The 6,003-nt window shown below is 43.2% G+C and overlaps 1 long non-coding RNA gene across 2 annotated transcripts in view; it reads right to left on the bottom strand.

Annotated features, from left to right (window-relative positions):
- Positions 1 to 5,506, bottom strand: part of LOC122552134 — an 18,557-nt gene extending 13,051 nt beyond the window's left edge. The window contains exons 1-2 of one of the 2 annotated variants that reach the window (XR_006312315.1): positions 5,336 to 5,506; positions 4,937 to 4,939 (exon numbers count right to left, since the gene is read on the bottom strand). This is a non-coding gene — a long non-coding RNA (uncharacterized LOC122552134). The remainder of the gene's footprint in view (positions 1 to 4,936; positions 4,940 to 5,335) is intronic. The other variant, XR_006312314.1, reaches the window with a different exon arrangement.
- Positions 5,507 to 6,003: the final 497 nt, after the last annotated feature.

Below are 6,003 nucleotides of genomic sequence, written 5' to 3'. Positions count from 1 at the left end.
AGTGATTTGAGGGGATGTTGCAGGGAGTGGTGTTTAACTGTATAACTACGGTCCTTGGCAGAAGTGGTCTTCGGTTTGGAAGGTTCTGTCTACAGTCCATCGGTCAACTTCACAGCTGTAGCTTGTGGATTGTATATACTGCTATCACTTTGTGATGATATTGGAGGGAATTAATATTTGTGGATTTGATGCCAGACAAATGGAGTGAATGTCCTGGATGGTGTCAAACCGACTCATTGTCAAAACATAGAACACTGCACAGTGCAGCACAGTGCAGGCCCTTCGGACCCCAATGTTGTGTCAAACATTTATCTTAATCTAAGATCAACCTAAATACACACCTCTGAAATTGCTGCCGTGCATGTCCTTGACCAGCAGTCGCTTAAAGGTTCTTAATGTCTCTAACTTTACTACCAAAGATGGCAGTGCAGTCCACGCATCGAAAACTCTTTGCGGAAATAACCTACCTCTGATATCTTCCCTTTACTTTCTCCAGTGACCATAAACGTATGACCTCTCCTGACAGCCTTTTTCCTGGGTAAACGTCTCTGGTTAGCTTCCACTTCTTTATCCAAGCCATTTATAAAAAAACAACAATCCTTAATCAAAAATCTTTATCCAAACAATCCAAATTCCTACATCTGCGAACATTTTTCAGTAACTAGATGACCACAGACGTAAACCTACCGAGATAATAATTTCCAGGTTTTTTCTCTATTTACTTCCCTGAAGAGAAGTACAATATATGCCTCCCTCCAAACATGAAGAACTACTATGAAAAGGTTGGATTCAAAGATCATTGCCAGAGGTGCAGCAATCTTAGTCCTCACTTCTCGTAGGAAATGTGGATACACCTGATCCGGCCCTCGAGATTGAATGATACTCATGCTTTCCAGAATTTCCACCATATCTACATTCTTAGTATGAATCTGTTCAAGCCTATTAAGCTCTTCCCCAGTATTCTCTCTAACATCAAGCTCCCTCTCTCTCATGAATACAATAGCAAAAGAAAACTCATTTTTCTCCTTCTCTATCTCGCCACGCTCAGTGCTTAAGTTCCCTCCACTGGCTTGGATCGAGATTACGCTCTCTCAGATCATTCTCTTATTCCTAACATACGTGTGCAAAACATTTGGATTTTTCCAACTCCTTCCAGCCAGGTCTTTTTGATGCCCCCAACCAGCTTTCCTCAGTCCATTTTTGAGTTCTTTCCTTTCGACCCTGTAATCTTCAAAATTTGCGCCAGATCCCGCTCTTCTGCTCTTGTCATCCACGGCGCCTTTCTTTTACAATTCCACACCGGTCTCATTGGGACAAAGTTATTCAGCACAGCAAAAAAATGCTCCACATTTCTGTTGTGCATTTCTGTAAAGCAATTATTCCTAATTTACACTCCACAGGTCCTGTCTAAGTGCAGTAAACATCCCATCCCCAGATTAAATTCACTCTCATACAGTCAGTTTCTATTCCTCCCCATGCCGACCGCAAATGTGAGGCATTTTTGCTCTCTGTCACCAAAATGCTCTGCCACCGAGGTATCTGACACTTGGCCTGGCGAATTGCCTCGCACCAAATCCAATATGGCCTCCCCCAGTCGGCATATCTACTTATTGCGTCAGGAATACTTCCTGGAAACACCTAACAAAATCATCTCCATTCAGATAATCTGCACCATGGATGTTCCAATTAGTATTGGAGAATTTCAAATCACCCTTATCAGCAATTCTGTTATATATGCACGTTTCCAAGATCTACTGTCCAATCTGTCCAATGTCTGCAGCAGACAACCAATAAAATAACTGTTTCTTTCTTTGTTGTCGGAGCTGCAGTCATCCAGGGAAGTGGAAGTATTTCACCATATCCTTGCCTTTTGTTTAGTTGATGGAAAGGCTTCAGAGATGTTGATAGTGTGGGATTCAGTAATGGTTAAATTCTCTCCCATGTTGCATTATGTCATTGTCTGGCACTTGTCTGGTGAGAATGTTGTCTGTCATTTATCTTCGCAAGTGGAGATATTGTCCACACTTTGCCGCATTGGACACAGATTTCTTCAAAATGTGATAAATTCAAATTGTGCTGACAATCGTGTAGATATTCCCTCTGCGTACCTTTTGGATAGAAGGCCAGTGACGAAGCAGCTGAAGATGGCTGTACCAATAAGGCTACACTGAGGAACGCCGATCGACATGTCCTGAGCAGAAAGACATCAAATAACTGCAATCACCTTCCAGTGTGTTCGATATAATTACAACTAACGGAACTTTTTCTTCCAATTCCCATTCACTCCATATTTTCTTGGGCTCCTTGATGTCACGTCATGCCTTGATGGAAAGGCGTGTCATTCTCACTTTAACTCTTGAGATCATGTCGTTTCCCCAGCTGTGGAATGTAAATTAGTGACTAAAGGTGTAATGAATCACAAGCCGAGTATTCGTGCTGGAGTCCAAACTGAGGCTGACAAATTGGCAATTTATAATACTGAGCAGTTCTGATCCCAATGCCAATATAATTCATTCAGGGGTGAGTGAGGTGCTCAACATGAGAACACAACGACATGCACATGTGTTCAGCATTGCTTGTAGATTTAGAGGTCGGGAAATATCAAGTACCAGTTGAGGAAGGGTCCACCTGCTGATATGTGACCTTACTGCACCACATCCCACCACAGCCAAACACACCCCTGCACAAAGCTGTGTTGTGATCGTCACCTCCCCTCCTCTCACTCAATCACTTACTGTTGGTCTGTTACCCAAGATCAATGCCAGCCCTCAGGTTATTGATGTACAGAATGTTACTGGAGAAAGTGAGGTCTGCAGTATGTTACTGCCTTCCTGTTGAGCAGGGCCACTGGCCTCTGGCTGGTAATGACCACTCCTTGGCGCTGTCATTTGTGCAAAGCCCTTCTCTTGTCCAGCTCAGTGCCCGAGTGACAATACGTAGACTGGGGCTTCATGAAAAGAGGAGACTCTGTTAATGTTGACTCACCAGCCAGTGAGTGAGAGGCCATCACCTCCATAAAACATAGCCAGAGAATGGGTTGAGTTTAGACTGATGCCCAGTCACCAGATCATGTACACCTGTGATATGAAGAGAGTGTTTCTTTCATTCAGTTGTTTATTTGTCCAATTAAACGCTGCATTTTGGAGAGCAAAGTGGATGGGCTTACAATGAACTTAAAGTCTGCATGGCCTCAGATTACCACAGGAACAATTATTCAGTGTTGACACAAACCCAAAACAAAAGCAACAGCTGTCCTGGATGATAACGCACAAGTCATCTACAATGAGACCAGGCATGAGAGTGTGGAAGAGCTGGGGTAAGGACTTGAAGAATGAACTGAAGAACAGGGTGAAACTATGTGACATTGAGACAAGGAGCTTGGATTTGCACGCAAGAGGCTGATCCCAATCAAATCCAATACTCGGGGCAATTGTTACGTGTAGAAAGACAACAACGGCTTCTGGAGGAACAGCATCAACCGTAAAGCAACTTACGCAAAAAAGTCTCCTGAGTAAAAATTCAAGCCAAGTTTCTTAATTACACACAATATGCCAAATGACAACCCGGCACGTTGCACGGTAAATGACATTCCTAAAGAGTAAACACCTCTCTTAACAACGGACCATATTTACACACAGACCTACCAACGACATGAGCACATAATTCGAAGATTTCTCTTCAAACGTTTATAACTTCTTATAGCTCATACTGCAAACGTAAGTTGTTCCTTTTCATGTAAAATTGCAGCTTATATTATTGTGACTGACCAGCCCGATGGGGCATATGGGAGAAGCAGACAGACTAAAATAATTATCTTTATTCCTGACTCTTCAGACCTGTCCTTCGCTGTGTTAGTACTTTAACTGTTATAGTGGATCGTGCACGTACCTGTCTGAAGGACAGAACATGCTGAAAGTTCCGTTGATTCAGCTGAACGTCACATCCACATGCTAACTCACAGTATCATAGAATCCCCAGAGTGCAGAAAGTGCCCATTCGGCCCTACCTTATCCCTGTAACCCTGCGTCTCCCATGGCTTACACACCTAACCTATAATTCCGGGCGCACTATGGCTAGCTTAACATAGACAATCCCCTAACCTCCACATCCTTGAACTGTAGGAATGGTGCGCATTAATTCACAAAAATGGAAGTACTCTTAACTCCTCAGACAGATTGTCTGAGGGTCCGAGGTTTTGTGTCAAGATGTAGGAGAGCATTCCAAGATAAGGTTGAGATGACTGGGAGTGCTGAAGGATTATATAGTCCTTGCTAAGTGCTCCATTATGGACATGCTGGTCAGGCATGTGTCCCCTTCTCTATCACCGTCGGAATGAAAGTCGCCCAATCTTTGGCAGCATCTTGACTCCGCTGATGCCTTGGTCACAAAGAGGCCTTGTTGGACCTCAGCAAAGTAGATGCCACTGATGCTGCTGGGCATGACATTGGTCCAAACATGATTCTGTTGTTACCACGAGGCTGCTTTAGATATCGCGAACTAATGCAGTCACTGCAGTTGCTGCCGGATCTTGTACTGGGCCTAAGCTCCATTGCTGCCTCTATGAATCTGTGATGGCGACCTGCACTGACAGGAATCCAAACTCACCTTCTCCCAATCTCCATGTATCTGTGCTTGATACAGATCATGACAGGAACCCGAAAAAACCTTTCCCCTCTCTCCATGAATCTGCGCTGGATAGCGTTACTGACAGAATCCAAACTAATCTTCACTCTGCCTCAATTAATCTATGATGTTTGCAGTAATGACAGGAAATCAAACTCACCTTTTCTGCCTCCATAAATCTGAGCTGGATAAATATACTGATAGGAAACAAAACTCACCTCCGCTTTGCCTCCATTAACCTCTGCTGGATACAGACACTGACAGAAAACTGACCCACTTGCACCCTACCTCCAAGAATCTGTGCTGGATGCACATGCTGCCAAAATCCCAGACTCACCTGCACAGCTAATTTTGTGAATCTATGGTAGATACAGATATTGCCATGAACAAAAACAGATCTCATCTGTTGCCTGAACGAAACTGTACTGGATATGGGCACTGACAGGGACCTAGACTCATCACCGCCTGAGCTGCCATGAATTAACGTCAGGACAGGAGCCATCAGGAACCCAAACTCTCTCGGCTATCTCCGTTGTGAGTCCATGCTGCTCGACACACTCACAGGTTTCGCTGCTCTTCACCAAGAGGTAATTAAAATAAACTACAAGAAAACTTACAAGCGAACGCAGACAGGAGAGAAGAAATAAAATAAAACGAAATGAGAATGAATCCCGACTCCACCACAATCTTACTAGAAGTCTTGGGGATTTACCTTTCCTATGTAAGGGTAAGTTTCAGCAGAATTGATGCCTTGAAGTTGAATCACTAGATCAAAGGCTCTCAATGCGGTTGAACCAGAGCATCCAATAGGTCCATTTCTACAATCAATCAGATTCTGTTCACTGAGAGAAACCAGTTTTCCATGCTTTTTTGCCCACTGTCCTTCTATGCCACCAGTTGCACTGAAAGCCCAGGAAGAAGGACATTGACCCTAGTGTTGACAGAAATATAACCATATTAAATCATATTGATCTAAAAACGTTATCCAGTTTGCATCTACATTCATATGGAACACAGTCTCACACTAATGTTCTTAGTCTAAATGTTTGTTCAAAATTCTCCGAATTACACAGAATCTGTGAATATCGGTGTGTCAAGGTTCGGATTTGATTTGATTATGTATTGTCACGTGTCGCGAACAACAGTTAAACCATTTGTTTATGAGCAAAAGAGGCTCATGATAGTATGCGACGATGAAGAGATCAAAAAAAGACTTGGAAAAATGGTACATTGCAGAGAGTGAGCACAAAGCAAATTCAATGTCAGCAAGATCAGTATGATTTGAACAAAAGAGTCTCATAACCGTCTAATAACAGCTGGGGAAAAGCTGTTCCTGCACCTGCTGGTGGATGTGTTCAAGCTTCAGTGTCTTCAATCTGA

The sequence above is a fragment of the Chiloscyllium plagiosum genome, chromosome 8 (assembly GCF_004010195.1).
Source record: "Chiloscyllium plagiosum isolate BGI_BamShark_2017 chromosome 8, ASM401019v2, whole genome shotgun sequence".
In the NCBI taxonomy this organism is placed as follows: domain Eukaryota; kingdom Metazoa; phylum Chordata; class Chondrichthyes; order Orectolobiformes; family Hemiscylliidae; genus Chiloscyllium; species Chiloscyllium plagiosum.
Note: the sequence above shows the minus strand (reverse complement) of the source record. Positions and strands in the feature narration are given on the sequence as shown.